Source organism: Lathamus discolor, chromosome 3 (assembly GCF_037157495.1).
Source record: "Lathamus discolor isolate bLatDis1 chromosome 3, bLatDis1.hap1, whole genome shotgun sequence".
Taxonomy (NCBI): Eukaryota; Metazoa; Chordata; class Aves; order Psittaciformes; family Psittacidae; genus Lathamus; species Lathamus discolor.
In genome coordinates this window covers 141,469,869-141,478,400 of record NC_088886.1, presented here as the reverse complement: position 1 = coordinate 141,478,400, position 8,532 = coordinate 141,469,869, and the positions used below count along the sequence as shown (strand labels likewise).

Genomic DNA, 8,532 nt, shown 5'->3' with positions numbered 1-8,532 from the left:
TCAGCTGGGTGTTTTAATGAATAAACTTAATCTGTGAAGTAAGTGCTAAGAATTAACATTAGGCTCACATATGCTGATATCTGCATCTATATATCTATATCTATCTATCTATCTATCTATCTATCTATCTATCTATCTATCTATATGTATATACATGAACCAGGATATGGTTTTCCTGAGTTATTGTGTCTCTAGCCCAGTCTGCTCAAAGCTGCAGTGCAAACTGTTGGAATACTGAAATAAAACACCAAGCACTCATTTTCCAGACCACTGACCATTCTCAGCCAGTTAAAATTAATTCTACAGAGCAAAATCAAAATTAATTATGAAACCAGGAAAAAGAGTCCAACAATACTCTCACACTGATATCAGTCTCCCTGAGCCCTCTAATTTGGTAGTTGCTTTCATAGTGACAAGAAGCTACTTGCAGCCCTTTCAACGAGGTATTCAAAACACCAAACCCAACAGTGTTCCACATTAACACAGACAAATTAACATTATCTCAGTGCTACTCATAGTTCCTCTGAGTGAAACGAGTACGCCGGTGGTGATTCATGCACCACTGCTGAAACAATAACTCACCCTGCACACCCGAGCAGTGTGCTATAAAATAACCTGGGTGTGTAATTATAGCGAGCACCATGCTGACACAGCTGCTGCTCTTCACTCCCATGCAGCCATTATATTTCCCCATGCTTTGTGCAATGTTCTTTCTAACAAGGTGGGATACATCAGCCTTTGCTTGAGGGAGAGTCTGCCTAAAAATGACCTGTAAAATTAGCACATGGGGGTTAGCAGATGGAAAGAAACCAGCTCCCTGAGTATGGCTGACACGACCTGTGACACCTTTGCCTTTCCTGGAGGGCAGAATCACAGGTAATGGCTTCTGGAAACTAATGTGCATCCTTGTGGCATGTTTAGCTGGCCATGGGAATATGCAAGGAAGAAGTTATAAACAGGAGTATAAAAGCAGTAAATTATATTAGGTGCTTGGCCAGTGGTGGGTGCTGCTAATGTATGGTTTGGCCAAGCACCTCAGGCTGCTTGAGAAGAGCAGGAGTTGTCCAATGAAGCACAGTCCTGGTGCCTCCTGAAAAAAATCCCAGAGGATGCTGTAGGGTATTAGTGAGACTTTATTTTGGAACAAAGGCAAGGTAGGTCACTGTATGTCACATGAAATAGTATCTCTAATAAATCCATGGCAAGTTTAATTTTGTTTCTATCTTATGGGATAAGTACCAGCATCTATCAACAACTTCAAAGGGATTTACAGGCACTCTGTGTGCTGGAAACCAGCCAGTGTGGGCATTTTGAGTTACTTGATGCCAGAAGGGAAATAACTTGGTCTTTTCTAAGGAGATTTTCAGTATACATTCTGACCTGGCTCAGATCCACAGTATACATTGCTGCACCAAGGCTGAGTAGTGAGGCAATTCATCCTTTTGACTCACAGGCTAGATTCTGGCTGGGTTTGAAGGTAGAGAACTTCATTTATATTTTATCAGGGACAAGTTTCTGCTTCCCATTGCTCAACTGTGCAGCAGCAAAAAGACTTTTTAGGCCCTATGTTCTCAGTCTGTTAGATTACTCTAAAGTTATAAGTTGTTTTCACCCCTAATAGCCACCAAACTAAGTTCCTTGAAGAATGAAATCATTTCAAACATCATGTCTTTCTGCAGGTAAATTAATTCATACAGACTTCTATGTTGCTATGACCAGACAACCATGTAGCACTTGTGATACCATAGAGACAACAGCAAGTGAATTTTTCTTCCTTGAAATTCCAGAGAAGATTTTAGGGTCTGAAGTTGAGGAATATATGCTGTGCTGCAAACGGCTGTGTAGATATCCGTCAGTACCATGGCTCATTATTGTCATGTATGCAGTCTCTGTTTAGGCATGTCTGGTGTCAGCTGTCCTGTTGAAATCTGAAGGTGAATGAAAAACAATTAAGAAATTCAGAATTAAGAATCTACAGCATCCTTACACATAACATGTGTAAGTGCCCAAGGGATGTCATCTTCTGGAAAGAAGTCAGTCTCTTTTCCTTCTCAGGGAAGAACATCAGTGCACTCTCTCTGCTATCAAAGAGATAATATTGCTCACTTATCCCCATTTTTGCAGCACCAAGAACAGCTGGGATTTTTTTGTGTAGAAAGTAGGAGTTCCCTCTTTAGCTAGCAGAAAGATGCACATATCCAGTTCTCATAAATAGTCTCTGCAAGATCCCCTTGCTCCATTAACTCAATGGAAGCCTATTACTGCTACTACTGAAATCTTCATTTAGAAGCTGATATTAGGTGTCATGAATAGTCTTCCTTACCATTCTTTATCACAGCAAGTGTCAGTATCCTTTTTCAGGCTGGTCAAAATATATCCATTAGAACAATTTTGCAATGGAAATCTACTTTGAAAGCTCTCAGTATATCAAATTTTTAATGAAAAAAAAAATAATAATGATTTTGAAGAGATAATTTGATGAAAAGTGAAACAAGTCTTTACAACTTACTGAACACAAGAAAGGATCCAGACTGCAGAAAATAAGCCTGGAGAGGAAGTTTCATGTCATTCCTTCTCTTAGAAAAAAATAGAAGAATGGACATCCTTCAGAGCTAGGAGTGTTTGCACTCTATTTATCTGGACTATAAGTCAACCGGCAGAGAGAAAAAAAGTAGGATTTTATATAATCCTCAGCAGAAAAAAATTACTTTCAAGAGACGTATCTTCATTTCACTCCATATATTCTTATCCCACAGTAGAGTTAGGCAGTAGAAGTCTTTTTTGTTTTGCATAAAATTCACCATAAGTCTTCTCGTGTTCTTCAGCCAATGCATTTTAGACCTCACATCCAACCTGATTTCCTGCCCACCCCCTTCTTGGCTTCTAAAGTTCGACTGTACAAAACACTTTAACAAATGGGAAAAAAAGTTCCTAAGTCCACATAAAAAGCCTTTTCTCTAACTTGGCTCTTCTGATTCTTTTTATACATCATAGTACTGACAAAAGCATGAGTCTCCTCCATGATAGAAGCATGAGTCTCCTCTGCATGTTCATAAATATATACTTTCTTTGATGTTCTGTAGAGTGACACGTGGACACTGTCCGTGCTCTCACTAGGAATGTTACAGCTTTAGCAGGCCCTCAGCTGTGCACAGAGAAGCCTAAGAAAACAGAGGTCCCCTTCTGACATGTGTCAAGGTGAGGGATCCAGGATATCCCATCCCTACTGTGCAATGTTCCCAAATTGTTTCCTGGGGCCTATATGCTAAGAGTTTTCCTTATCAAACCACTTTATTTTCACAGGAAAGATCATGTGATGGGAAAACACACTTTCCTGATCTGCTACATGCTTGAGTGTCTGGGAGAGGACAGGGCAGTTTACCAAGCTCATGTTTACCGAGTCATCATTTAGCCAAAATTGCCTTAACAGTGTCAGTTGACACCATTGAAATTAAAGATCTTCTAATAAAGGGGTAAAACACAGTGGTCAATGCTGATCTTTGCAATATTTGAGACAAGGATGAATTTTTTTAGAGAGTTTTGCTAGAGCGTGAAAATTCAATGTGTCACTGTATGCCCACACACTTCAGAGTGAATGTCATTCTGTATATATGTATCTATGTATAGAAAAAACATACACATATATGTATGTACATATAAACACACACAGAAGAAGATGGAAAAAATACTAGATTACAGTTCGCAATTCCGTATTAGGCTCTTATGGTTTAAGCGAATTTTATCAAGTTGTTTAGACTCAAAGATCATCACTTTTAACAGAGATTTGTTTTCAATGCTAATGCAATTACTGCTCTTCTTTTCCTTTAAGCAAATTCTTCAGCACTATTGAAAGAAAAAATAGAAAGATAAAACCACAAAATCGGTTCCAGATGCCTAATCCAACCCATAATAGCATATGTGTGTGGATCCCTTTGACAGAGGAGAGGGAAGGAGAACTCTATAATAAAGGCAGCAGCTACATGAAGGAGAGTCAGCCTCCACTGACTCATTTCCTGGGTCCTCCTTTTTTAGATTATTAACAGAGATGATGTTTATAGGTTAATGGCAACTCTACATCATTCAGCACAGATTATCAGCTACACACTTCCCTATTCAGGGCCCTGCCTGTTTTTTGGTTTGACAGTCTGGACTTGAGGTGGCATTGCTTGGCCTTGGAACTTGTTTTTAAGGTTCACTTTATTAAAAGGTGTGGTGGGGAGTCAGGAGAATGTGGGTTCAGGTTCTTTCTCAGCTGCCGGGTTATACTGTGACTCAGTTTATCACCTTTTCACAATGGTATTTGAGATAGCTTCCAAGCAGAAGCCATAGTTGCATGGTCTTTCTGGCTAACACTTCTCCAACAGATGGTAAAAAAATCAACCTCCAAACTCTTAGGGAACTCATGAATTACCTCTTGTGAGCAGTGCCATTTGGCAAATGTCACATTAACAGAATAAAGCTCATCTCATACACAGTTTAGGCTTCTGCGTGTGCTTCAGAGCCAACAGCAACATCAAATGCCTACTTCTGAAAGATCAGTTTATTTTCCCGAATGCATATTTCCATGGACCTAGACTACATTTTAGGATTGAAAAGCAATAGTCAATAGATGCAGAGTCATCCTAGTCATTTTGTTATGCAAATGACAGTATTGTCTTTGTCAGTATTAAAATCACAGAAAAAGAAAAAAAGCCACAGTTCAATTCTTAAACTACAAGAAATTATCTATTTTCTAATTATAACAGAAACTCAATTATACACTTATCTAAGACTCTTATTACTAGATACATTCTGCTAGAGGAGACAATCAGCTGTGGGCTGAAATCCACAGCTGAATTCCAGCTACATCATTTTCACTCAGATTTTCAAAAGCCTCTGATAGTCACCGAAGAGGCAACACAGGGACCCCTTCTGAAAACTTTGCTACAAATAGATTTCTTTCCCTAAAGAAGGCGGGGGGAGGGGGCTATAAGAACTTTCTAATGATGTTTCTTTAAAGAGCATTTGCAAGGAATTATAGGAATTAGACTAAACTTGCAGCCAAAGAGCTTTAATGAAGATGAAGGCTGTTGGTAGATGCAGAGGGAAGAAGAGGGAGGATACCTATGAAACTTTACAGCTGAATTTGATGGAAGAACAGCTGATTTTTATAACGGGTAAGGCAAGGAGCATACCAGAAAGGTAGTTGAGAGTAGGAATGTGGTAGGAGTTATTGCTTGTCTGTCTTTTTCCAGTGATTTAGCATGAGGATGGATGTTGAGGCAAGGCTCATTTCTGAAATAATAATAGCCATCTTCTAGGAAGTGCATTTCTTTTTGTGTGGAGGCTTTCTTTTCTTGGGAGTAAGAAGCTTTAGGTCAGGAAAGGGGAAGAGGTTTCAGAAGCAGAGGTGATGTAATTGATGCTATTGATGCTTTCTCCTTAGTTGTCACTGCTATTCAAGAGGAAAAGGGATTCTGGAGACTTGGCAAAGGTAATGTCTACCAATACTTACTTTTGGCTATTTGTTTTGTAATTAGAATCTAAATGAATCAAAATTTTTTTCTTGCTTCTAATAGAGGTTGTTGGTGCATGCTTTCATTTGATCCTTCATTGCTAACTCTGTACCATATCTCCCTTGAACCTTCTATCTTGCCTTTGGCAAGGAAGTTTGAAGCAGTTGTTAGCTCTTTCTAATAAGAGGAGCTACAAACCTTACTTGTACCCCCAGCTCCAACTCTGTGATTGAAACTGTATCTGAAGTGCTCAGCCTCCTCACTGTGAAACTGTCTCTATATTAGGTGTAGGGAAGCAATGCATTATTCTTTCACATACAGATACCTTCCTGAGGATTTGGCTTAAAACCTGCTTCAATTTAGCTATCTCAAACTGGTTTAGAGAGGTACTGATGGTTGCTTGAGCACACATTGATACACCAAAATTCAGATCTCTAGCTGGTTCGATTTGTCAGGACATGCACTGTGTCATCTGCCATCATTTATGCAGCAGCTATCTGATTCCTGTTGTGCTAGATGTGGCCTATGTATGAAGACTTCCATTGTGTCACTCTGAAAGGGACAAGCAGGTAACTCTATAAAACCTCAGGAAAGTTGAAAGCAGATAGGTAGCACCCAGCTACTAAGGGACTCCAAATTTCACCTCCTACCTGTGCAGGACAGGAAGGAGGTTGTTCAGTCTGGACTTATTAGGCTCAAAGCCCAGATTTAGTTACTTCATCATGGAACTTCCTTCACAGCATTGGCACTGTGGGATTCATTTTACCTTGATTTACACTGACCTTCCCTCCTGCCTGGAGCCTATGCTGCAGGAACTTATCTATAGTGCTATACACCCCTCTATTTGACTTCCACAACCATTTCATTTAACTGGGGTGAACGGTTTTAAAGCTGGGATACAAAGCCTCTTTCGCAGTTGGATGCAACTCTTTCACATACAAGTAGTTTTACCCTGCTTTTTTTGCCTTCCCACGCAGGACCTAGAGCTGCTGTGATTACCACTGCTGTTACAATACTGGAAAAGCTGCTAATATATCCAAAGCATCACAGGAGGCTCTTGTTGATAAAAGACCCTGTTATTTACTAAGAAATGGGCTGATTATTTGACTGTGAGCATGAAAAGCAACAGAGTTTTGGAGGACACTTTGTTTTTTCCAAAGACACTTGAAACTGAGAGCGCCTGTGTCCCAAAGACTAAACATGTGTTAAGCTTCCCCGTTTACATTTTTGTTTTCTTGGGGTAACAGAACCAAACTAAAGTCTATGATAATCTCTGATCACAGAATCACGTGTACAAATTAATAAAATACCTGCAGTTTTTTCCTGGGAAGTGAAATATGGTGAGCAACAAACCTGTGCTTAGAGCAGGAGCAGACCCTGGGCTTCCTGACAGTTTAAGTGTAGCCCTGTACATGGAATCAGCTTGTCTCCAGGCTTGTGCGCAGACACAACATATCACAAAGTGTACAAGAGGCATTTCTTGTAAAGATAAGGGGGTTGGTTTATTTCTTGTGGCTTTTGGAAGACATAGTGTAAACAGGACAGTGGTTAGTTTGTTTAAGTGGTTGCATATGTATAATTTAATAAGGCGCAGTTGAGAGCAGTTTGTTCTTGGAGTTAGCATTCAATCTCTGACATCCTGAGCAATGCCTATGAGACAATTTAAGGCTACTGAAAAACTAACATGTTTGGATGGAGGCAGTTTGCTACAAGATCTTCCAAATTGACACATATGACTGGGATGCTTTCCCCTTTCTTACCTTCTCTCTCCCTCCATCACCTGGCACAATTTCTGGTACTATAAAAGCTAACACGTAAAGGTTGTTATCTACATGTCATTGTTGTCATGCATTGTTAAAGTTAGCCGTAGGTCACATTCAACTCTTTGACTGGTGGCTCTGTAGGCTATTTATTTGTATTTAAACTCCTTATTGGAAGCAAAGCATCCTTTTGTTGTCTCTAGATAATCTGTCCCTATTCTCCTGTCCTCAGTATGATTGACAAAGACCACTACTGGGTTTATCGCATCTTCTGGTATTTTGAGAGAGAAATCCAGATACTTAGGCAATATTCTGTATTTTTTATTTTAATCTAATTGCAGCTTATTTGACAGATTTCACTTGAAGTTGTCTTGCATATTTCAGCAGATAAAACTAACATTGCTAACAAGCCTGCAATCCTCAACCTCTCAGTCAAGGTAGCAACCAATCCCTCAAAGAAGCCAAGAAACTTCTTCAGTTGACTCCCTACCATAACAAAGTAAATGTTTCCATCCAATTTCTTTTTGTCTCTTCCCTTGTACTTATTTCTATGAAACTTTTATACTTGTCCTTGTCTGCTGTTCTTGATGTGGGTACCATGTTGTCATGTTCCCAGTGTTCAAAGATTTTTAGCTAATGGTTTTCAAGGTTGAATGCCTAAGGCTTAATTCAGCAGAGGCGAGTAAATAATTAAGTTGCCCAAGGTTTTCTTGCTGTTTGTCATTTTTTGTCTCAAATGAAGTTAAGAAAATCAGACCCGTCTGAATACACCAGACTTGCTGAAATCTTTCAGTTCTTCAACATCATTTTAGATCCCAGGGAGATATGATGCATGGAAATGTATGTGTCAGCCTCCAGCATACTAATCACCCTATCAAGCATGCTCTTCAAAGAGGTGCAAGAGCACTCTCAGAATCAGCCATGATCTGTAGAAACTGCAGGTCAAGCAGCAAACATGAATTCCCAGGCTGTTTGAATAAATCAGAGAGGTGTGTAGCCCAAATCTTGTCTTCCGTCATTAAAAAATACAGCCTGTGTGCATGTGGAGCTGCATATATGAATGATATTGTTCTCAAATTCATGGGTTTGTTGTCCCTTCAATCTGGTGTGACCCTGGGAGGTGGGTATGATATATGTTTGTGGAAGACATGGTTTGCTTACATCTAGCTCGAATGCTTGTCATCAGGTCTAAAGACAACCTCTTGTGAGCTTGAGTTGTACATTTGTTCTGAGTAGTGGAAAGTGAAGCAGGAAACAACATTAAACTGCTGTTCACA

At 39.6% G+C, this 8,532-nt stretch overlaps 1 long non-coding RNA gene across 1 annotated transcript; it reads left to right on the top strand.

Moving 5' to 3' along the window:
* The first annotated feature begins 5,184 nt into the window (after window positions 1-5,184).
* On the top strand, window positions 5,185-7,958 carry LOC136011302 (uncharacterized). Its single transcript, XR_010611319.1, has 3 exons — window positions 5,185-5,261; window positions 5,426-5,473; window positions 6,473-7,958. It is a non-coding gene; the product is annotated as an uncharacterized LOC136011302 (long non-coding RNA).
* Window positions 7,959-8,532: the final 574 nt, after the last annotated feature.